This window comes from Cervus canadensis, chromosome 20 (genome assembly GCF_019320065.1).
Source record: "Cervus canadensis isolate Bull #8, Minnesota chromosome 20, ASM1932006v1, whole genome shotgun sequence".
Taxonomy (NCBI): Eukaryota; Metazoa; Chordata; class Mammalia; order Artiodactyla; family Cervidae; genus Cervus; species Cervus canadensis.
In genome coordinates this window covers 10350090-10375926 of record NC_057405.1, presented here as the reverse complement: position 1 = coordinate 10375926, position 25837 = coordinate 10350090, and the positions used below count along the sequence as shown (strand labels likewise).

At 39.0% G+C, this 25837-nt stretch overlaps 1 protein-coding gene across 2 annotated transcripts in view; it reads left to right on the top strand.

Moving 5' to 3' along the window:
- The first annotated feature begins 1627 nt into the window (after positions 1-1627).
- GPR63 (G protein-coupled receptor 63) overlaps positions 1628-25837 on the top strand; it is a 66162-nt gene continuing 41952 nt past the window's right edge. The window contains exon 1 of one of the 2 annotated variants that reach the window (XM_043439183.1): positions 1628-2095. The gene's annotated coding sequence lies outside the window, so the exon portion shown is untranslated. Of the gene's footprint in view, positions 2096-5014; positions 5398-25837 lie in introns of those variants that run through there. The other variant, XM_043439185.1, reaches the window with a different exon arrangement.

The following is a 25837-nucleotide window of genomic DNA, read 5'->3' as shown; positions in this document are numbered from 1 at the left end:
AACAACAGTAAGTGTCCTTTGGGGAACCTACTCTTTCCTGCTCAGCCCATGTGGTTTGGATGTGTATTAGAGGGAAGGCACCAAATCTCCCTCTCTTGACCTTTCTCAGACCTAGGCAGATGACGAAACCTGGCAATGCATATTCCAGTCCATGGTTTTAATGGTTAGTTCAGAGATGGGCAGAGGATCTAAGCGAGCCCAGGGAGACTCATTCCTTGGCTTGCTTCCTTGTTAATGAGACCAATTGCTAAGGAGGTGGGAGGAGGAGAAAAGCCTGGGGCTGTAGGTTTAGGCCCTGATTAGAGAAGATAAAACCAGTGCAATGAAAGCACAACCATGATATGAAGAGAAATGAAGTCCCAACACTCTTTGAACTCCTGGAGAAAAAAGAAAAGGGATTCTAAAACCCATTTTTTTTTTTTTTTTGCCAGTTCTACTCTTGGGATTTCAACCTCCTTCAATGTAGGCTTTCAAAAATCAGTTTGATTTGGGTACCTATTACATCTAACTATCCTGACAAAACAAGACTTGATCATGAAATCAGCATAACTTCACTCTTGCTCACTACTAACCTCCTCTCTCATCTTATCCTTTGGTCTGACAGCACCCTGTCTCCTGCTTTTATGAAGACCAAAACTCGTTTCCTCTCCATCTGCCAAGAAAGTTTCCTCCAACCTTTTGTATATTACAAGTTCACATGTGCTTGTTTCACAACTGCTGGTGGCAGGAGGGGAAGAAATGAGGTCCAGTCTCAGGCAACTGATTGCAGTGCCTTGGTGTGAATTAGAAAATACCTCTCCCCCAGAGTCTCCCCTTGCCCCTATTCTTTGCAGACCAGTCTGGATCTTAATCTTGAATTGCCTGCCCGCGGCCACCTCAGCCAGAGGACACTGCAGGGTACAAACGACACAAACCCTGGGCTCAGGCCTCACAGTTTGAAGAAGCAGCAAGAGTTGGCGCCAAGAGGTGGAAGACAAGCGCTCTGCTGCCCACACCCACTGTTTCTGGGGTCGCTGCCTGGGGCATTGAGAGCTGCTGATGCTGTGGCTCTGGGCATCCCCACGCTGCGCACGTTCCATTTTGCTCTTAGCAGTGATCACAAATGTGGGTGAGACCTGGGAAAACAGTATCACTTGTCACTTGAAAGCAGCATCGCCAGAATCATTTCGATCTTAAGGTGATGTCTTTTCTGAGGGGCCTGCCAAGAATTCAGTTGGGTGATCTTTACAGCCAGTCTTTGCTGTAAAGCGAAAAAGCCAGTGGTTCAAGAAGTCCAGTGGGAGGCCACCTGGCTACTGACTATTGGACGAAACAGCGCACATCGGAAAGCAGGGCATTTAGCAAGTCTCTCATGCCTCACAGTAGTGGCACCTTCAGGGGTCAGTCTAGGGGCCCCTGAAATCTTTAGTAATTTCAGCCTCCTGCGCTCCCAGGGCTGGGGTGAGACTCTCATCGCTCTGTTGGCGACAGAGGAAGAAAAAGCAGGCAACACAGGACGAAACGCAATTCCAATGGGCAGTCGCCAGCGGCGCGCATGGGCTTTGGGGGCGTAGGTGGGCGCGGCGCCGCGGAGGGGACGGGAAGGCAGGACCCCCAAAAAGGATGGGAGCGGTTCGGAGAAGGGGTGAAGTTCCAACACAGTCGTGGGGCGCCAGCCAACGGCGGGGGCAATCGGCCGGTGCCGGGTCCCAGCACTTGCCCTATTTCTGCCCAGGCGGAGCGGCTAGCGGACCCGGCGGAGAGCGGCGGCGGCCCTCGGCGCCTCGGCGGGTCCTCCCGCCTTCCCCTGCCCCCTCCCCCGGCCGCCGGCCTAAAACGCGGCGGGCGCCTTTAAGAGGGAGCTCGGCTACCCCGGGGGCGGGAGCCCCTCGGCGGAGCGCTAGGCGGCGGCGCTCTCCGCGATGCTCCTCACTTTCTGCTCCCGCTGCCGCCGCGGCTGCCGCCACCCTCGCCGCCTCCTCCTCCTCCGCCTCGAAGCGTCGTTTTCTGCAGCCGGGGACAGAAGTGCTATGTCAGGAAAGTTCCGGGAGGGACTGGCTGGGGCCATGCTCCCCGGGCTCTCCTGCAGGCGCCCGCGCGCAGCCCTTCGTACGAGGTGAGGCGCGGGGTCCCCGGCCCCCCGGGGGCAGGTAGCCGTCCGCGGGCAGCGCTTCGATTCGCCGCGGTGGGAAGGGCTGTGGGGTCGGGCGGAGTGTGAGGCGGGGGACGAGGTCGGTGAGACCGAAGTTGTGCCGGAGGAGCTTGGGTTTTCGGGAAGGATTTTACAGCTGGACTCGAGGGGTTTCGGCAGCCGGCGCCACTCGGTGGGGCCCGGCCCGGACTCGGTGGCCCCGGGCCCCGCCTCGCCTCCCCTCCCAACGCCCCCTGCCCCGGCCCCTGCCCGCCTGAGCCGTGAGGCCTTCGAGGAAAGCGCTCGGCTGCAGGTCGGCACCCGGTGCCGGGTTTGTCTCTGCCCGGCTCTCCCCTCGAGATGCTGCGAAGTGCTGGGAGTGAGAGGAAGGGGATGGAATCCTCCTGAACTTTTACACTGCGGGCTCCTCACTCCTTAGGGATGCAGTCCACCTGGTTTGCCCGAGTCGGAGGACTCCTTCCAGCTCCAGCAGTTCGGAGAGATCGCCTATTACATGTGGGTGAGCTCTCGGCGCTGTGGTCCGTCTCTCAGCCTTGATCGGGCTTCAGCATTGCATAGATTTTAGTCCTCATTTCTCCGCCCCTTTTGGGAAAAAAATTTTTTTTTTTTTTAAATCCTGGAGGATTAGGGTGCCGAAATAAACAAGCAAACAAAACGACAAAACCCAACAATGCATTTTTATGAAATTTACCCCCAAGGCTGACTGAAATGTTCCAAGTGATCTTTTTAGTCCTCATGAAATATTTAGTCTTGATCTTAACACTTAGGAAAGGCAGGTATCCCTGTAGTAGGAAGCAGTATTTTTTCTTTTTGTTTTTCGGTGGTGAGATGAGGTTTTAAGCATGTTTTGTTAAAGAAGGATTTTCTGTTTATTGGTGAATTTGGTTTTCATTATATCTTTTTAAGATAAATTAATATATTAATATAATTATATATTATAATTAAATATAATTAAGAAGACTCCAACTAATTTTAGGAGTAGTATTTCTAAGAATCTTAAGTAAAACCTCATATTTCTTGCATAATCCTTCTTGCTTCAGGCAATTTTACTCTTGGGTAAGGTATGTAATAGATGTAATTATGTGATGAAACCTAATATATAAGTTCATTTACTGCCCAAATGGCTAAGTTTTCTTTTTCCATGTATCCTGTGGGTAAAGGAAGCCCATTTTCTCACATTGCCAGTTCTCTTCCACACCTGTCTATCCCTGTTTCTGTCTTCACTCACGTTCTGTAAATCCCATGTCACACGCAGATCACCGGTGCTGATGGCAAGTCCTTATGCTTTGTGAAGTGTCAAATAGCCAGATTTTAGTGATGTAATTGATTATATCCAGATTATTTTGAAAAATAATAGGATGTGGAAGCTTTAAAGAAAAGTGTCATGAAGTATTTTAAATTCTCAGGTAAATGCTTTACATGTAACTTGTGTGTGGAAAAATGTGCTATGGAAATAGACAGGGGGTATGGTAGGAGACAACTTACTTGTAGTGGGGAAGTTTTGAAAGAAAATCATTCTAGAATAAACTTTAATATGATAGTTTTTTGTTTGGGATATAGATTTTCATTTCTGAGCACAGTTTTGTCACTCTGCTGTCAAATATGTTAAAACCTTAAAAAAAGAACTCTTCTTCTCAAGCATTTTCTGAAAATTTGTAGCAAACTGAGCATTCTTGGAAAAAAATTTGCTTAGAAAAAGTCACATACTTAAAACCCACACTGCAGTTACTATTTTGCCTTAAGTTTTCTGGACTCCAGGCAAGAAAATACTGCATTCAGAAAGAATTGGGGATTCTAAGGTGGATGTGACTTATTTCCTAGAACTGTGTGAATTAATATTAGTACCTTGAGATTTGGTATAAGATTTATTTGATTGAGATGATGATTTTGTGAATAATTCTTTTTGAAACTAAACATATATTCACATATGTATCACATATACATATCACAAAATTCATATCTTTCTGTAGATGTGGGTATTCATATATTTCTGTATCTCTGTATATCTATAAGAGGGTAAACTGTTCAGGGACTCAGTAATACTCCTGCACTAAGAATAGCAGATCTAAAAGATCAGAAACTGAACATGTTTCTTGCTAGGGCTTGTCACTGACTTTAGCAATTTCATCAGTATCAGATAAGTTAAAAGATACTGTGTTTTCCAGCACGTTCTCACACCAGGCTTGAGCCAGGGAGCCATATTCCAGTGGTCTTAATTCCATATTTTTAAAATGGACTGAGTTATCATACAATTGGTTGATTGAATCAGGCTTTTCTTAAGCTTCAGTAATTTATCTTCAGTAGAGGAATCCTGGCAAAATTTAGCTTGTCAATATAGCGTTTTCTTCTTCTAATTACTTTCAAGCATTCCCTGTTGGTCTGGGACTTGGAGAGTAGACCTCAATGGCATGGGAGATAAACCTTGGGTCAGTTTTGGTGCTCTCGTTTGTGAAATGATATCTTGAGTATTTGATATGAGAGAGATACCCATTTTTACCTGGGAAAATAATACATTTGATACAGAGCTCCAATCTCAGTAAGCAAAACCTTGGAATATTTCTTATCATGTTCCACAGTTGAAGCTGCTACATCTCAGCATATGTATGAAAATTAGAAATGAAATTATTTTTTAGACATTTTTTTCATTTGCTGGGCATTTACCAGGAATAAGTTTATATTTGCTGCAAATGTCCTTTACTTTGTTGCTTGTGGCATTTTTTTCTTTTTCCTTATTTTTTTTTGCTACTGTGATGTGTATCAGAGAAGGCAATGGCAACCCACTCCAGTACTCTTGCCTGGGAAATCCCATGGACGGAGGAGCCTGGTAGGCTACAGTCTCTGGGGTCGTGAAGAGTTAGACACGACTGAGTGACTTCACTTTCACTTTTCACTTTCATGCACTGGAGGAGGAAATGGCAACCCACTCCAGTGTTCTTGCCTGGAGAATCCCAGGGACGGGAGCCTGGTGGGTGCCGTCTATGGGGTCGCACAGAGTCGGACATGACCGCCGTGACTCAGCAGCAGCGATGTGTATATTTAAGAATGAGCTCTTAGTGTTTACTTGAAATGGACAGTGCTGTGTTTCACAGAGTTTATTTTGTGTCTTTTCAGCTTAAAAAATAACACTTGAAATGTTTGACTACACGTGTGAGATCACAGACTTTCAGAATGATGGGATCTTGTTCCATTACAGTTTCAGTTTCCTGGGAATTCTCTGTTTAAGGTCAGACGCGGCCCTGATTTGAACTGGATGATCCACAAAATAGGTACTTTTGCAACCACAAAATGTGGAGAACATTCCAAATAATTTGCAGTGTGGGTAGCCCAACATGCTTTAGTGTTTAGTTGGCTTTAGGCAGTGTGCCGTGCTTGTGAAAAATGGTTTTTGAAGCTGACAGCAAGCTGTTTCACTCTTTGAGTTTGACACTTAGGATAAAGTGCCTTTTAGCCTCTGTGCCAGTAAATATGGACAGGATTGGTATTATTAATAAAAGTACTTTTGTCCCCATTTCTGTATAGTAGATTCAGAAAACTCAAGCATGAAATAGCTTAATATACTAGGAAGCTCATTCATGTTCATTCAGAATGTAATGAAGGTTTGAGAAGGTTGGATTTTAACAGAGCTTTCAAGTCCTGGGCAGAAGAGTGTATATTTGCAGTTAGGAGGATCATCTAGTGGTCACTCTATTGAAATTAATAATGACACTATTATTAACAGTATTTCCTTTGAGTGATAAACCTCCCAGGCCCAACTTTGATTAAAAACATCCCCACTGTGCCAGTCACCTAGCATATATATTAATTGATTCTTAATCATTTGAAACCCTCATATGTCATTGTAGTCATAAGCTTTAGGTACCTTTGGTTTTTGACTGAAGCCTCTTGATTAACTTCTTTTCTATCAATTGATGGAGCCCAGTCTACATCATTAAAGCTGCTTTTTTTTTTTCCTTTTGGGCTGTGCTGGATCTTCTATTAGTAGTTGCAGTAGGTAGGTTTCGTTGCCGTGGGGCAAGTGGGATCTTAATTCCCAGACCAGGGATTGAATCTGCGTCCCCTTTATTAGAAGAGGGATTCTTAATCACTGGACCACCAGGGAAGCCCCTTCATTAAAGCATTTTAAAATACGTTACACAATTTTTTTTTTTTAAACATGAAAATGTTTAAGGATTTGCTTTGGGGAGGGAGTGCAGAAGTGACATGATTGGATTCTGTATTTAGCTCTTACTTTCCAAAGGAAGGCGTTTTCACCTCTTCCTTTTTTTTTTTTTAAGCAAAAACAAATGCATAGGTAATTTTAGAGAAAGAACATTTGCAGGCATTTAAAGATGCTTGAAGTTTCAATCAAAATAAGGGTTTCAGCTCAGAGTTACCTAAGAATAAGTTAACGTGTGTACCAGGTGTTCATTACGGTTTCTGGCTGAGAGTGTCTGCTGCTGATCTAAGATGAGATCCTGGGAAGCTATAGATTCAAAGAGAGTTGAAATGAAAAGGGGCTAATTCCAGGCATAGCATCTATTGCCTTCCAGAGCAAAAAATATTTGCCTGAGTGTGTACTTCTAATAAAATCAACTTGCCATCCTTTTAGCTTATTTTTTCCATTTCCTCCAGGCTATAAATGAAATATGGTGTCTTCATTTTTGATTAACCTTCCATTTCTAAAGTTTCACACTGTTCAGCACTAGCTTTTAAGACTCTGAGCTTGTTCCCAGCACTTTCCAAATGTTTTCCCTTCTTTTTTATTGAGTTCTTTAATGATACATTATGAGTTTTGAATTGAAGTTTCCTCCATCTTCCTTAATAGGCCTTGGTTGAATTTACTTCTACTTAAAAGTGCAGTGATGTTAGTCACTTCTCATTTTTTGTGTCTGTATTTCATGTATAGTTGCTCTTGTAAGGTTTCAAAACTTTATTCTTTATTCATATGCATGAAAAATTTAGAAAATCCAGGCAGGCCAAAAAAGGAAAAGAAGCATTACATTATATATATTAACATTATATATATTATATTAACATTATATATATATTTTATGTGCATAAAGAAAAAACTTTCATTTTCTTAAAATGATACTTTACTTACTATTTTGTTTCTTTTAAACTTTCATACAAAGATGAATCACATCCCATATCATAGAATCATCTTCTGTAACATGTTTTTTGAATACTAAATAGTATTTTGTTCTGTGGCTGTATCATATTTCATTGGAGATATGCTATAATATCAGGCAGTTTTTCCTTTTTTTAAATTGCTGATATATAGCAGTAAATATCTTAAAGCTTAGTTTTTGTATATATTTATGGTTATTCCCTTTGAGTAAAACCCTAGAAGTAGAATTTTGGGATAGGGATAAAGGGCACTGATGTTTTTCATTGACCTCAAGGCATTTTATTAGTCCCGATATAAAATCTGTAGAGTTCATCATAGCTTTCCTTGATTACCTTCTACGGTCTTTTTGTTTAGTATAATATGAAAGACTCAAGTCAGATTGCATTTGAACTCAGACCTGACTGACTAGGGCTTTATCCAAAGTAAATAATGCTAGGTATAATATTTACAGAAACTCAGCTATAAGGTTCAGCCTCAACACCAAACCATCCAATAGTGCCCAGTTATAGCTATAAATGCTATTTCCACCTAAACAGGAATAGCAGTTGATAGCGTGCCCTGAAGAGTTCTCTCTTATTCTTAAAAAAAAGTTTTAAAAACATATTTGTTTGACCATGCTAGGTCTTAGCTGTGGCATGCAGGATCTTCACTCTTCATTGTACCACATGGGATTTAGTTCTCTGACCAGGAATCGAACTCAGGTCCCCTATGTTGGGGGCACAGATTTTTAGCCACTGCACCACCAAAGACGTACCTCTCTTCACTTTCAGTGTCCTTACTATGTTACCATCTGAACTCCTGGCCGTGTACACTGATATATCCATAGTTGCTGTATGGTAGAGTAATTAAATATTGTTTCCTATGTAGCCATCCCTAAGATTTAATGATTCTATTTTCTGCCCTTTGCTGCCAACAGCTCGACTCTTAATGTCCTCTGTGTGTTTATAGCTCTATATCTGTATTTTATTTATTTATCTCTTTCTTGCTCCCTGTCAGTAATACAGAACTTCATCATAGCCAGAAATTACCTTTTGAAATCAGATAAGTGTCCCTCTGCCTACCACAAAAACATAGTCACTCCTGGGAACAATCTAAAGGATATAAAATGGGCAAAAGCTAAGAAAAGGACTTGTGTGAAAAACTCATGGATTGATAGTTTAATGTAGAGAGAAATTCTCTTCTTCATTTTTATGACTGAAGTTATCTTTAGCTGTCAGACATGACCCTAATGATGGCAGAATGGCGTTTGTATTTTCATGTACATTTTTTATTTTTAGAATTTAGTTCTGGCTGTAAAAAGGAAACAGAAAATACACACACACACACACACACACACTCCCAAACATGTTTTCTGGGTCAGCTGTTCTTTTTTCAGACAGGGTCTCCTCTCCTGTGTGGAGACCGTGTCCCCTCTCCTGTGTGGAGACTGTGTCCTTCCCTCCTCTTTCTAAGTCCCGCCGAGCGTCTCTGTCCCCTTTTTAGTGCTAGTTGTTTGGTTGTGTCCAACTCTTTGCGGCTGCACGGACTGTAGCCCGCCAGGCTCCTCTGTCTATGGGATTCTCCAGGCAAGAATACTGGAGTGGGTTGCTATTTCCTTCTCCAGGGGATCTTCCTAACCCAGGTCTCCAGCATTGCAGGCAGTTTCTTTACCTCCTGGGTGCTTACCTGTTTTAGCATTTCAGAATAAATTTTTTGTTTAGATGAGTTATTGTTATGTATTGTTATTATACTCAACTTTTCCCTTTAACTCTTTGTGGTATAGATATGTGGATGCATCTTTGGTTGTAATGAACAGTTATTAATAAAAAATAAAAGAGTTTGAGAACCTCAGCATTTATATTTCTTAGTACTCAGTTGCTGTGGGTTAGCTATAAAAACTTAGATACAGTGGCAAAGTGAAGTCAAATACAAAAACAACTGAAAAAAAAAACCACTGAAGTAATAAACATGATTACCCTTGGGTAATTATTTCATTCATCAGATCATAAAACTAAGCTTTTAGTATTTTCTGTGTTCCTTTTATGATATAACTTTTCTTTTGCATTCCAAGTTTTAAAATCTTTTCATCCTACTAATTTCTCTTGTCTTGCATAAGGACTCAGCAGAATAGAAATGATCTCTGAGGCTTGTATAACAGAATCTCATTCTGGTGAGGTCTTTGCTCTTATCTGGATTCTAGGTTGGAATACAATTTTAGGAAAAGATCCTTCAGGTAATTTTTTTTTAAAGTGGATAGACAGGGAAGACTCACGTGAAAAGCCTCATTGCATAACATAAAGCATCCATTTGCTTTGTGGCCCTTGGAGAAAGGAAATTTTCTGTTTGTCTAATACAAAACTTGAGACTTGGAGTGATCACTGCATTGAATGCTGTCCCTTCCAGTGTCTATGTTAAATTCTTATTCTGTTCAGTTCCAACATAATCAGTATTCTGCATATAAGAGGAACTTTCACGTTTGTTTCATTAGCCATCAGATAAACTCTATATTTGCACCATTCTAGGGCAGTGGTTCTTGCCATTATGAAATCTGTATTGAGTTCACCTGCATGGCGCAGCTGTAAAGAATCCGCCTGCCAATACAGGAGAAGTAAGAGACATGGGTTCGATCCCTGGGTTGGGAAGATCCCCTGGAGTAGGAAATGGCAACCCACTCCAGTATTCTTGCCTGAAAAACTCCATGGACAGAGGAGCCTGGTGGGCTACAGTCTATGGGGTTGCAGAGTCGAACATAACTGAGCACACATGTGCATGTGTGTACTCATATACACATAGGCACACTCATACACCACTTTCAAATATCACTCTCATAGGCCACATCTGGGAGAAGAAATCCAACGAGAACCAGGCATGAGTGAAGTATAATAAAACCGGAAGAACTCCACGTAAGTATAGACAGTGATGCTTACACAGCAGTATTTAGTGGTTTTTTTTCTCACTTTTTTGTTTAAGAGGAAATCTAGGAATTGTAATTCTCATGATTACGTGTACAGTTGACTTTGGGTAAGTGAATTCCCTATGGTTCCTTGGTCTTAACTCCCATGTGTCAGTTGAATCAACACTTTGTGAACTTGCAAAGCTTTACTGATGCTTTGGTGTTCGAGTGGTGGGCCAGAGGACTTAGAATTGGGGCGCTACCAGTGGGGAACCCAGCAACAGATAGCATCACCACCGAACCCCAAATTCATTCTCCCTTGTGATTTTGTGATGCACGATGAGGAATTGTTCTTTCATGTTTAGAATACTGGTATTTTATCAACTTTATTATTTTATTTCTAAAGGTTCAAAGTGAGCATTCCAGATTTTCTTTAAAAATGTTCTTTGCTAAGGCATGATTTTTCTGGTAGGGAGGGAGCATAGTAGGTGTTGGGAGGGGATTTGCAGTACTTTGAATTTAGAATGACAATTATGTAACCATTTTTACTTAGATCAATGCTTCCCTGTTGTTGGACACACAGCAAACTTGATTGAAAATTAAAATTTAGAAATAATGGAAATAAAGTTGTGTTAAAGGAGATAACTATTTTATTCATGAACTCCTTCCTTTATTCATGAAAGAATTTAGTGGAGAATCCTTTGGCTATCGAGGTTTCAAGAAACATTTTCTGGAATTTAAAATTATTTGTGAACAATTTGGTTTTAGAAGACTTTTTGAGGACCACATGCATTTAGTAAAATTTTATTCTTGTAGTGAAATCTTCCTGCTTTTAGTCTTCATTTATTTTCTTTTACTTCTTACCCTGTTACCTACTTTATCCCACCCTTCAAAATAAATAAAGCAGAATAAAAAATAAACTATAACTTCAAAATCAAAATATATAGGCATATCTCAGAAGTATTGCAGACTTGGTTCTAGACCACTGCAATTAAGTGAATATTATTAATATAGTAAATCGAGTCATGGGATTTTTGGTTAGCTAGTGCATATAAAAGTTATGTTTATGCTACACTGTCGTCTGTTAAGTGTACAATAGCATGATGTCTAAAAAACAATGTGCTTAACTTAATTAAAAAATACTCTATTGCTAAAAGATGTTAACCATCATCTGAGCCTTCAGTGAGTCAGAGTAGTAGCACCAAAGGTCACTGATCACAGATCACCATAATGAATATACATGATAATATATATAATTATATAAGTAAAAAAACAGAAATATTGCAAAAATTACCAAAACGTGGCAGACATGAAGTGAGCAGATACTGTTGGAAAAATGGCAGCAGTAGATAGACTTCCTTCGATTTGTAAAAGATGCAATATCTGCAAAGCACAATAAAGCAAAGTAAAGCAAGGTAGGCATAGGAGACCCGGGTTCGATCCCTGGGTTGGAAAGATCCCCTGGAGGAGGGCATGGCAACCCACTCCAGTGTTCTTGCCTGGAGAATCCCATGGACAGAGGAGCCTGGCGGGCTACAGTCCATGGGGTCTCAAAGAGTCAGAAAGGTCTGAAGCGACTTAGCACACACACACAGGCCTGTACTAGTCTTTAGCCAAGTACTTTTGCATTTGTGCTAGTATGTAATATCATACTATCAAAGGACATAACATTAGAGAATGTTGGAAGAAAATATGGACAAATAAATGAGAAGTAATATTTTCTGTTTTCTACTCTTGGGGCACCCTCATCTTACAGCACAGGCAACAAGGTATAATCCTGTGGTTACTTTGTTTTTGTTTGTTTGTTTGTTTTGTTTTTGTCTGTTTGGTATGAGTCAGTGTTCTCCAGAGAAATAGAACCGATATGAGGTATATTTGATTTATTACAAGGAGTTGGTTCACGTGATTATGGAGACTGAGAAGTCCCATGGTTGGCCACCTACAGGCTGGAGATATAAGAAGGCTGATGGTGTAGTTCTGAGCGCCTGAGGGATGCTGGTGTAACTACCAGTTGAAGGGAGATGCTTGAAGTCCCAGCTCCAACAAGCAGAGTTCGAATCCCCGCTTCTCGACCTTTTTAATTTATTCAGGCCTTCAATGGACTGAGTAATATCTACTCACTGTGGGGAGGGCAGTGTATTTTCCTCAATCTAATAATCCAAATTCCAGTTTAATCTGGAGCAGCACCACAGACGCACCCAGAAATAATGTTTAATCCAGGTGCCCTGTGTCCTAGTGAGGTTAACATATAAAGCTAACAATCACACTGAGTCTTCCCACTAGACTTGGGAGTCATGTGAGATGAGATATACCTGTTGTTTTTCATTGTATGCTGTGCTTCATCAGAAACTGGTGGACAGCAGATGCTTAATAATGATTTGTTCAAGGACGGGAATGAATGTAAAGAGTATATGTTAAGTTGAAAAGTATATGTCAAAGATTTGTAACATGAATAGCATGCTGAAAGGCTGAGTATCAGGTGGATGTTAAGATGTGCAAGTGAGATAATTTTAGTTGGTATATGATGATTCTGTTGACTTTTCCTTTGTCTTTATTTGGTGGCCACTTCAAATATTAAAACTAAAGTCTTCATAGATTTTGAGCTCCAAGAATTTGAAGTATGACCTTTAGATTTTTCAGAGTCTTCCCAAGTTAAACAAATTACTTTGATCATGTCAGTGAATCAAGGTCAAAAGAGAATTGCCATTATCTCTGAGGATGAGTCAGCTTTGCTCTTCAGTGATCCTATTTTGAAATGGCATGCCAAGAGCAGAATGATCTTTTGCTCTGTGTTGTTTCTCTTGCACTGTTTTCCAGCTTCCCACTTAGGAAAATGTTTAGTAACTCCATATTTTCCCTCACATTGATTATTGGAATTTGCTAGGTATTAATTATGTTCATAGGGCCAAGGGACCAAGGATTTTAGCATCTTTTTAAAGTTATACATAAAAGTAAGATTGATACTTTTGAACTGTGGTGTTGGAGAAGGCTGTTGAGAGTCCCTTGGACTGCAAGGAGATCAAACCAACCCATCCTAAAGGAAATCAGTCCTGACTATTCATTGGAAGGACTGATGCTAAAGCTGAAGCCCCAGTACTTTGGCCACCTGATGCAAAGAACTGACTCACTGGAAAAGATGGTGATGCTGGGAAAGATTGAAGACAGGAGAAGAAGGGGACAACAGAGGATGAGATGGTTGGATGGCATCACCAACTCGATGGACATGAGTTTGAGCAAGCTCTGGGAGTTGGTGATGGACAGGGAAGCCTGGAGTGCTGCAGTTCCATGGGGTTGCAAAGAGTCACACATGACTGAGTGACTGAACTGAACTGAACTGATAAAAGTAAGATATAGATTAATGTTTGATTATTAGATATACAAGTATATACTCAAGAGGTTATTTGAAGTATCTGGTGATATTAAGGTGTTCCAGGTCCACATTCTGTGACATTTCTATTATACCATCAGAGGAGTTGGTCTAATTGATGCCAAAGTGGGTGGGATACTAAGGTGGTGGGGATAGGGAATCTTAAAACTCTGTCTTATACCAAGAGATGATGCTTGGAGGAGACCGTAGCGTAAGTGTAAAGAGGAGACCATAGTGTAAGTGTATATGTCCCCTATTTGTTTTTGATAGCATGTCCATGAATCTCCAACAAGTAGCACACTGCCTGGCACATGGTCGATGCCCCAAACATTTTTGTTGAATTGACTTGGCTGCATCTCAGGGGTAGTCATAGTCAGCAACAAAAAGTGGTGTTCTGAAAAACAAGAAAGCCATACTGTAGTTGCATTTGGAGGTGGAGGAGTAAACTGGGCATGGTGGTAGTGGACTGTTTCTGGGTGTAGGAAGGAATATACAGACTTCCACCAGATTTGAAGCAATGACAGGAAAACTGTATCTCTTTTGTTCTGAAAAGAGACTTTGAGGTCACTTCTCTGAAATAAATGAGGCAGAAGCTGGAGTGAAGACGGTCAGAGGAAGAGAACCAAAGGTATTGTGTCAAAATCACAGTGTAGAATCTTGAGGTGAAAAACACGTTTAAGTTCAGTTTGCGTGGCAGACGGTTGACTTTTCTGGTGGCTCAGGTGGTAAGAAATCTGCCTGAAATGCAGGAGACCTGGGTTCGATCACTGGGTAGGGAAGATCCCCTGGAGAAGGGGATGGTAACCCACTCCAGTATTCTTTCCTGGGAAATTCCATGGACAGAGGAGCTTGGTGGGCTACAGTCCAATGGGGTCAGAAAGAGTCAGACACTACTGAGCGACTAACACTTTAACATACGGAAAATAGTCATTTCCGAGGGTGAGGGAGAGAATGCTCTGTGTCACTGAAGTGCTGGTGTTGGGGAGAACGTGGTTTTCCTTTCTGAGTAGGACTCCTAGCTTGTGAGAACTGGGAGCCGACTCTGTGCTGCCACTTTACATGTGCTGTTTCATTTAACAAGGCCCCACTGCAGCCTTAGCAACTAAGGTACCCCTTGGTCATCTTTCTGAGGAGGACCTGAGAAAATGAGAGTAAGTAACCTGCCCAGTGACACATGGCAAATGAACAGTAACCAGACACCGTGAGCCCTGCTGAGCTGGGCACAGTGGGCGTCTGGAAGAAGGACTTGAAAGTACTCAATAAAAACTTATTTTTACCCTGAGTTTTGATTCCCTCCAAAGGACATGCCAGAATCACATGTTGTTCAGGGAAGTGGAGAAGAGAGTAGCCGCATTTTTAGAAGAAATATTTATGATGGTGGAAACATTTAGTTTTAATTAGAGAACGTAAGGCCTTGGAAACTTTTGTTGTGCCATGTGACTATTAAAGAAAAATTAAATGTCTAATCATCATATAGATAGCTGTGTAGGGTCAGATGGGTTATAGAAACAGTTTTCAAAAGTGGAGTGGCAAGCTGAGCTGTACCCAGAAATTCAGGTAACTGTGAAGCTGGATGAAAAAAATAAAGCTTTTGTGGAACAGCCTGAAAGCAAACAATAATTAGCAGCTTTTTAAAATTTCATTGATTCCCAAGAGATGTTTGTGGGAACCAGAAAAGTGATCTAGAGAGTAATGTGAAAAGATAGGCACTGTTTTTTTAAATTAGTAGGTAATATTGGAAGAAATGTGGGGTGCTTTTAAAAGTAGTGATGATAGATTACCGTATTTAAATTTTGCACATTGAAGGATAACAAAATTCTGTTCTTCTCATGTTTCTTATGCCCTTTACTGATCAGAGTACATTTCTTGCATAATAACAGCACACTTGAGCAAAGGATGAGGGACATTCTAAAAACTGTTACTTTTTATTGATGTACAGATTTATACTGTTGGTGTATTGATTTACAATGTTGTGTTAATTTCTGCTGTACAGAAGAGTGGTTCAGTTATACATATATATACATTCTTTTCATGTGTTTTCCATTATAGTTTATCATGGGATATTGACTATAATTCCTTGTGCTATACAGTAGAACCTTGTTGTTTATCCATCCTACGTATAATAGTTTGCATCTGCTAACCTCAAACTCTCCATTCATCCCTACGCTGCCGCCCCCCTCCTCCTTGGCAACCACAAGTATCTACTCTATGTGTGTGTCTGTTTCTATTTCATAAATAAGTTCATTTGAATAATATTTTAGATTCTACGTAAAGTGATATCCTATGGTATTTGTCTTTTTCTGATTCGCTTCACTTAGATGATCATCTCTAGGTCCTTTCATGTTGCTGCAAATTGCATTATTTCATTCTTTTTTATGGCCTAGTAGTATTCCGTTGTATATATGTATCACATCTTCTATATCCATTCCTCTGTTGGTGGACATTTAGATTGTTTTCATGCCTTGACTACTTTGAATAGTACTGTTATGAACATATGGGTGCATGTGTGTTTTTGAGTTAGACTTTAGTCCAGATATTTGCCCAGCAGTGGGATTGCTGGATCATATGGCAGTTCTATTTTGAGCTTTTTGAGGAGCCTCTGTACTGTTTATTTTAGTGGCTACACCAACTTACATTCCCACCAACAATGTAGGAACATTCCTGAAGGATAAGGAACATTTGAATAACTCTTCTTGTCACCATTTTCCAAATTTTTAAACACTGTCTTCTGTTCTACCGATGAACAGTAGGCATGCTGAGACAGGCAGGCGAATGCTTATTTTGCTTCCTTACTGTCAACACATAAGAGTAGAGTTTTTTTAAAGGAATGTCTCACCATTAAACAGAAATGATAATGTTTGTATTTCATGTATTTATAATACATGAAAATATTCTTCAAGGAAAAATCTTGAATGTAAGAAAACTACTCATTTTACGAGATTTAGAAAATAAAGAACAGTAAGAAAAAGTGTAAATCACTGGTATCACCGATGCTCTTGTTGGTCAGAAACAGCTGTTCATATTTTGATATTTCCTTCTAATTCCTTTTAAGAACTTAAAAAATATGTCAAGAGCATACAGTATATATGGCTTCATAGTCTGTTTTCTTTACTCAATCTGCTCACATAATATTTTCTTGTATCTTTATTAAACAGTGTTCAAATACAGCTTTAATGGCTACATAGCATTCTGTTATATAAATCGCATAATTAACTCAATCTGTTTCCTTAATGTGAACCTTTAGATTAGTTTCATTTTACTCTGTACATGAATTTTTAACAGCCTTATTATATATATTTAACATATCATAAAATTCAGCCATTTCAAGTATATAGTTGTTTACTGGTGTTTGATAATTTTACCAAGTGGTGCAACTGTTATCCTAATCAGCTTTAGAACATTTTCTCCCCCACCCAGTGAGATTCCTCATGTCCATTTATAGTTAATTCTTCATCCTATCCCTATTTCAAGGTGACCACTGATCTACTTTCTGTCTCTCTGATTGTCTTTTCTAAGCATTTCATCTAAGTGGAATTATGCAATACGTGGTTTCTTGTGACTGATTTCTTTTGTTTACCAAATTTTTAAGGTTCATCCATGACATAGCATGTATCAATACATTATTACTTCTTATAGCTGGACGTATTTCATTGTAGGGATATACAGGCACACCTCGTTTTATTGTATTTCACTCTATCAAGCTTCACACATTGTGTTTTTTACTGTTTTTTTTTTTTTTTAATAAATTGAAGGTGTGTGGCAATGCCGTGTTATCAGATGATGGTTAGCACTTTTTGGCCATAAAGTATCTTTTAGTTAATATATATGCATTGTGTTTTAGGCATAATGCTCTTGCACAGTTAATAGACTACCCTATAGTGTAAACATAACTTTTATATGCACTAGGAAACCAGAAAATTTGTGTGACTCTCTTTCCTGTGATACTTGCTAAAATTTATTGTGGTAGTCTGGAACCAAACCCACAGTATCTCTGGGGTATGCCTCTAATGCATTCTATGTATCCGTTCACCAGTTGATAGACATCTAGGTTGTTCCTAGCTTTGTGCTATAAAGAATAATAATGCGGTGACCATCAATGTGCAGATCTTTGTGTAGACACACATTTTTGTTTCTCTTGGGTCAATACTTAAAAGTGGAATTGCTGAGTTCTGTAGGAGTGTTATTTTTTTAACTATTTGAGAAACTGCCAAACTGTTTTCCAAAGTGGTTCCATAGTTTTACATTCCTACTAGGAATATATAAGGGTTCTTATTTATCCAAATCCTCACTAACATTTGTTGTTGTCTGTCTTATTTATTACAGCCATTCTAGTGGGTGTGAAATATCTTATTGTGGTTTTTAATATGTATTTTCCTAATGGGCAATGGTGTTGAACATTTTTTCATGTGCTTATTAGGTATTTGTATATCTTCTTTGTTGTAATATTCTATTCATATTTTTGTCCAATTATCAATTTAGTTTAAATGCTATTAAGTTGTAAGTGTTCTTTGCAAATTCTAGGTACAGGTCTTTTATTTGATATGTTTTTTGCAAATACTTTGAGTGTGTTGCTTGGTATTTAAAATCCTTAATTATGTCATCTGAAATGCAAAAAATTGAATTTTTATGAAGTCCACGTTGTTAATTTATTCTTTTGGTGTCACGTATATGAATTCTTTGCCTAACCCAAGGTCTGGAAGATTTTATATATATTTCATTACTTAAACTTTTAAAGGGCATTTAAAAATACTTCTAAAGAATGGATCCTGAGAAGTACAAGTTTTAGAAACTTTTAGCAGTTAGCCTTTTGTATTTGCAGTTCCCGCATCTATAGATTCAATGATCTGTGGATTGAAAAGAACTAAAAAAAATTTCAGAAAGTTCCAAAGAGCAAAACTTGAATTTGTATGCACTTGCAACTACTTATAAAGCATTTATATTGTGTTAGGTATCATTATAAGTATAATAAGATATAAGTAATTGAGAGGTGATTTAAAATATATGGGAGGATGTGCATATCTTAATTGCAAATACTGTGCCATTTTATATAGAGGAGTTGAGCATTTGCAGATTTTGGTATCCATGGGGGGTCCTGGAACCAATTCCACACAGATCCTGAGAGATGACTATATGTATTTTTAAAATTTTTGTTTATTTATTTATTTATTTTTGCCTGTGCTGGGTCTTCATTGCAACATGTGGGCTTTCTCTAGTTGTAGTGAGTGGGGGCTACTCTCTACTTGTGGTGCGGGGGCTTCGCATTGCAGTGTGGATGACTGTACATTTTTAATAAAGTTTTTTTGAAGTATTACATACAACAGGAAGATAGACAAGTCATAAGGGCAAAGCTCAGTGAAATTTGAAAAAATAAATCCATGTATGTAACTCCCACAAGAATCAAGAGAAAATGTTGCTGGCTTCTCAGGAACCTCTCAGAACTTCCTATAAACCGCTTCCCAGTTATTACTTGTACTCTTCCCCAAAGTTAATCAACGGTTCAGTTCAGTTCAGTCGCTCAGTCACGTCCGACTCTTTGCCCTCAATCTTTCCCAGCATCAGGGTCTTTACCAATGAGGCAGCTGTTCGCATCAGGTGGCCAAAGTACTGGAGTTTCAGCTTCAGCATCAGTTCTTCCAATGAACACCCAGGACTGATCTCCTTTAGGATGGACTGGTTGGATCGCCTTGCGATCCAAGGGACTCTCAAGAGTCTTCTCCAACACCACAGTTCAAAAGCATCACTTCTTCGGCGCTCAGCTTTCTTCACAGTCCAACTCTCACATCCATACACGACTACTGGAGAAACCATAGCCTTGACTAGATGGACCTTTGTTGGCAAAGTAATGCCTCTGCTTTTTAATATGCTGTCTAGGTTGGTCATAACTTTCCTTCCAAGGAGGAAGCGTCTTTTAATTTCATGGCTGCAGTCACCATCTGCAGTGATTTTGGAGCCCAAAAAAATAAAGTCAGCCGCTGTTTCCACTGTTTCCCCATCTATCTGCCATGAAGTGATGGGACCAGATGCCATGATCTTGGTTTTCTGAATGTTGAGCTTTAAGCCAACTATTTCACTCTCCTCTTTCACTTTCATCAAGAGGCTCTTCAGTTCTTCTTCAATGGTTAGTAACACCATAAATTAATTTTGCCTGTTTTGAATTTTATTTAAATGGAATAATATTGTGTATACATTTTTGTGTCTTTTGCTTAATATTTTATTGATGCGATTCATTGATATGGTTTGTTGCAGTAGTCTGCTCATTTTCATGGCTGTATAGTATTTCATTTATGAATACATCACATTTATTTATCAGTTCTACTATTGATGTTCTGTTTTTGGATATTTTTAATAATGCTGCTAGCAAAGTACTTGTACTTGATTTTTGGTGCACACATGTGAGCTTTTCTGTTTAGTGTATACTCAAGGGTGGGGTTGCTAGGTTATGGAAGCAGGCCTAACTACAAACTTACCATAAATGGCAAGCTGTTTTCTGTAGCCAGTTACATTCTATCCCAGCATCAGTGTATGAAAGTTTTGTTTGTACCACATCCTGACCAAAACTTGCTGATTTTCTGTCTTTTTAATTTTAGCCATTCTGTTAGATTTGTGTCTTGCTGTGGTTTTCATTTGCATTTTTCTGATGAGTAATGAGGAAGAGCACAGTTACTTTGTGTGTGTGTGTGTGTGTGTGTGTGTGAGTGTGTGAGTGTGTGGCTATTTGGATATCTTCCTTTGTGAAGTTTCTGTTCCAATTCTTTTGCTCATCTTTCAACTGGGTTTATTTATTTTTTTGATATATTTGTCCATGTGAGTCCTTTGTCAGTTATATGACTGCAAGTGTTTTCTGTTTTTTGGCTTACCTTTACTTTCTTTGGGTCACCTTTTCAGTCTTTCTTTTATAGCTAGTGCTTTTGGCGTCTTGTTTGTGTTTTAAAAATAAACTTGATATGGAGACTTCCTTAAGATTAAGAAACTTACACTTGAGCTGATTAGAAGCTGGTGTTTGGTGTTATGCGCACTCCCCAGTTTCCTGTCCATGCCTCTTCCAGGGGTGAAGTCCTTCAGAAGTCTTTTCTCCCGCCCTCCCTGGCCCTGAGCACAGCCTCCAGCCCCTTGAGACCGATACAGACTCTGTTCTAAGTTGCTCAGCCTCCCAGCTCTCTTACTCAACTTTAAGCTTCTCAGCTCTTTTTAAGCTTTTCAGCTGCCAGTTTTCAGGCTCAGCTTCTTGCTGCCTTGAGAAAACCTCTGAGCTGGCATTTTAGAATTGGCCCATGCCTCCAGGGAAGAAGGACCTTTGAGTGCTGAGGTATCTCACTTTTCCATACTTGCTTCTCTATAACATCTAGGCCTCTCAAGCTATCCCTCCTTTGGTAGCTCTTAGATGACTTCAGAGAGGTCTAAAAATAATTATTCAGGCTCTTTTGGTTGTTTTTGATTGGTGCATTAGTCTGCCACAGCTTGTTTTTCTTTGCCAGGACAGGAAGTCTCTAGGAGTTTTTTTTTAAATTGAAGTATAGTTGATTTACAATGTTGTGCCAACCTAGAAATGTTTTCTTAAGGCTGTTGATAAGCTTGTTGAATTATGGTAAGGCTACATTTCCATTGATGGAGTATTACTTTGTCAGAATTATTTTCATTTTTTTTAAACCTCTGAAAATTTGCTAAGCAAAAAAAAAAACTTGTAATTTTTATTTAAATTTTTCTTTTTATTTTTATTCTAATGAGACTGAACATTGTTTCAAAAAAATGATTGGTCTTTTGCATCTTCCATTTATGATTTACCTATTAATCGCCATGGTTTTTCATTGATTTTTAGGAACTATGTAATGATGCTTATATTAATAAATAAGAATTTGTGAATTTGAAGATAAAGAATTGTTACCTTAGTGAATTTAAAAATAATTGGCATTTCCCTTGGTCTTTATAATGTTCCCAGACTTCTGAAGGCAGGGGTTGTGTTTCCTCTTCTGTGTTCTTTCCTGGTATCTGGTAAGTGGAATAGTCCAGGTTATCATGAAGCAGATTGCATTAAAAAATAATGCAGAGATAGGATTAAGAAGCTCTTGAAGATTGTTGCCTATGTTCACTGTGAAAATTTTCTTTGGTTATTGATTTATGTTATTTCATTTAGGAGCATGGCCTCAAGTCTTATTCCATTTTTGAGTCATTATCTTCTCTCTCGTATTGCTTCACATCGCTAATGTAGGATCAGACTCTCCTTTGTGCTCTCCGTCCCGCATTTATTAGGGACAAATATCTGCTTCATAAATCTCCGTAAATGTAAAAGAGGAATTATGTCTCACCTTCCTCACATGAAACTGAATTAATGTCATTCCTAGAAGTAGCATATAAATGCTGAATGGCAACCTTGCCAGTTGCATTTTAAAGGGGTTTAAGCATAAGACAGTTTTAGACTGACTTCAGAGTTCTAAAGCATGCATATAAAAGTTTTAAAAATCTAAAGCATTTTTCATTCACACTGTAACCCAGTGTTTGGATTTTAAGAAATCATCCAGACAGTTTAATTTTTACTCACATTATGAGAATAGTGTCTGAGGATGAGGGATAGTGGAATTTTCCTTATCCTATTAGGCATACTTTGTCTCTCTTATGATGGAAATATAATTTGACTCCCAGAAATGTTCTTGTTTTAGTCACTGCCCTACCTTCTTTTTTTGGTCATTTCATCAAGTCTGCGTAAACTATAATATTTGCTCTCATGCTGCTGCCTCTGGCCCTTGGGGAATGGTATTCTGAAGAAAAATTTGAGTCTGTGGGGAAGACTGGTGTAAAAATAAAATCCTCAAGGTATCAGACCTAGGATGTGGGCCAGATCTAGGGACAGCATTTTTAACACTGCAGATTGCTGTATTAAAGAGAACAAACGAACCTCTTTCTTCTCCAGGTGATGAGGGGGCCAGTGAAGCATTTTGAAAAGAGTAGGGACTTTGGATCCAGACTGCCCTGGATTCCGATTCTAGCTGTCCCACCAGCTAGAGACAAGTCACACTCTGAGCCTCGGTTTTCTTGTCTTCATTTGTCAGGAATAGTAACAATATATGTGAAAGTCTGGTACATGGTGGGTGTTTAAGAAATGGGAGATATGGTTACATTTTTAAATTTTCTCTGTTATTCTGATATAAGACTTTTTCCCCTCCCTTCATGATAATGATTCATGGACTAGAGCCAGGTTACCTGGGTGCTAATCCTAGCTCTGCAGATTTTTCACCGTGTGACCTTGGGAAAGCTACCTACTTTGTAGTTCAGCCTCCTCCTCTGTGCACAAGGATGGTTTTGATGCCCACCTCCTAAATTTGTTACAGATACTAATATTTGTAAAGTACCAGAATAGTGTCTGGCTAATATGTAAGTACTAGGTAAGAATTTTAAATACTAGGTATATAAAAATAAACACTCGAAACTGACATGAATTGGTTATTAGTATTAATAGAAGCAATAGGATAGGGTTAGGTCTGGGGCACCATTGTTGTGTGATAAGTGGTCGCCCGCAGGTAAGAGAAGGAGACTCACAGGAGTTTGGTGAGATAGAAGTTGGCAATACTGAAGCTGTCCCAAGTTCAGATGGCTGCTCTTCATCAGTAGGAACATCAGAATGGTGGAGATGTTTGCTTTTAGCTCATTCTAATGAAAATCTGCAGAGAAATGTCACAAGAATGGTTTCTGCTGTGTTCTCCACTGTTAGGAAAGAGACCTAAAGGAATGGGAACATGACTCAGGCAGAAAATACTTCCATGCAACACTCAGCTGACATTGGCACTCCACAATGCCAGATAGCATCTCCTTTTGTTGGTAAATACATGTATATTTGTATGTATATAAATAGCATGTTTCATGTATAAAGTTGGTGGTTGAACAAATCTCAGGATTATTTTCTGAGTACCATTGAATGTCATACTCATAAAATATTTTTTTTCATTTGCTTTGAATTAACATAAATAATACCAGCATTGTCTTTTTTGTTGAATTTTTATAATAATTTTCCTTTATATCCTACATTTCAGGTAGTGTGAGTCATCACCTAAGGCTTTGTTTTAATACGAGTTGAGTTATCTGGTGGACTCATATAGAAGTTTATATGTCGCCATCCTTCACCGTTCACCCTTACGTAAAAAAAAAAAACAAAAAACAAAACCCGTAGGTACTGCTCAGAGAGACATCAAAGAATTTAAAAGACATGTTAAAGGTGAAACAAACTTGTAGGGGAGACCCAAGAATGTGTCCATGTCTCTAATATGAGATATGGAATGCTTTTTCTGGCAGAGTGATCTTTCTCTCCATCTCAGACATTAGAGTTTTTGTTGTTGTTTGTTTAAAGAGAAAGAATGAAAGCAGATGGGTTCCGTAAATTTCTTAGCGTCAACACTGAGGCTACTTTAATGACTGGGAGTTTTTGGAAAGTTCACCGCTTCTTGTTTTCTGCAGATTTCCATTGCCCTTAGTACATGTTTTAAGTTAAGATTCACAGAATTGTCTATTTGCAGTAAATGGAAGAGGAAAAATGAAAGCTAAGCTGTGATCCGCATGTGCACTGTTTTTCTTTTACCTGCACACCCACCCTGTAGATAGAACAGCTTAGCGTTCTACCCCCAGTCGAAAACCAGAGACTTCTTTTCTCAAGAAATCAAAGTGCCTGCCTGGGAGAGAATGGACTTGATTAAGGGAGTGCATATGCCCCAGTTTAGCCCTTATCTTCTTTCTTCATCCCTGCTCACCCTGAAATAAAGCCTGTCTTTTGTTAAGTCTAACGTTTCCCTAATTTCCTTACACAGACTTCCCTGCCTGCTGCCTTATACATAGAAGAGACTCTCAAAAAAGCAGAGGCAACCCACACCAGCTCTAGAGGAAAAAGCTACTCTCTCTTTTATTCAAAAATATCTACCAGATATATGACAAGAAACAAAAGAGTGATAAAACAAACAGAAAATTGTCCTTGGAAGAGACAGACTAATTAAGGAACAGAAGAGAATATATGAAAACTTTAGGGAAATTTCAAGAAAATGACATCTGGAAAAATAACAGGATGCATTAAAATAGCAACATCAAAGAGTAAGGAAGAACTCTTGAAAACTAGGCGTTGTTTGCTGAAATTAAAATAATTAAATGGAAATCTTGAAAGTGAATATGAGAAATTTCCTATAACAGTGCAAAAAGAGAGGCCCAAAACTTAAAGGCAAAGAGACAGGCTCAGTCATGTTGGTCTAGTATCTGAATACTTGAAATTCCAGAAGACACAGCCGAGTAAATGAAGAGTTGAAAATATCAAATGAATAATAGAAGCCTCTCTTGTGCTCTGGGAAATAATCCAAATCTTTGGACTGACAAGTTCTGAGGACCCAGCAAAATGGATGAAGGCAATATTCTTGTGAAATTTAAGAACACTAAGTATAAAGAAAAGATCCTAGAGAGATCTTTTTAGAGAGACATCTAGAGAGAAAAGGGAGATTGTCAAGTCACCATTAATCTTTGAACACTTCTGTGCTTTCTGGTCCAGTAATGTACTTCAGCCTCTGCCCATACTGTTCCTACCCTAGACCTGGAGTCAACCATTTTTCTAAGAAGCTGTGGTTTCTTTTACTGGTGAATGTGTTTAGGAACCAAGATACTCTGGGCATTCATTGTATCTGTAGTGTTGTAGCCTCTAGAGTTTTTCAGTAGATAGAGCTGGGTGGGGAGGTGATAAATGTATATATGCTTTATCCCATGATACAAACAAAATAGTTTTACCAAATACCAATATCACTACTAATAGTAAATAAGCTAAGTAAAGTTCAGAGTTATTTTTGCAAATTTTCTTTGTCCTTAGGATATAAGGTGTTCTAAGGGCTTACAGTCGAGTGCTGTGTTCAGAGATAAATTCTTTCTTCAGTGCAACTATCAATTTGATAATAGGTTTAAGTTAATTTATTTTTTATTAATTAAATCTTGAGGGCTTACATTTTTGTCCCATTAATATTACTTTTTGAATATGTAAAATATTTAAGTGGTTCAGTTGTCCAAACTATATTAAAAAATATACTCAGAGAAGCATCACTAATATCTCTGTCTTTTTCATCTGAATACTCCCCAGCTCCCTGTTTTTGGTCTATATTATTTTCAAAAATAAATGAATAAATGCATATATTTATGTTTGTCCTTCTTTATTTCACAGAGCAACACATTATATGTACTCTTATATTTTGCTTTATTTAGTTTATAATGTATTTGGAAATCACTGTTAGTTGTTCGAAATCTTCAGTCTAAACAAGTTCATAGTATTCCATTCTGTGGGTGAGTAAATTTATTTACTCAGTCTCTTAGGTGAGCAGTTGGGTTGTTTGCAGTATTTTGCTCTTATAATCA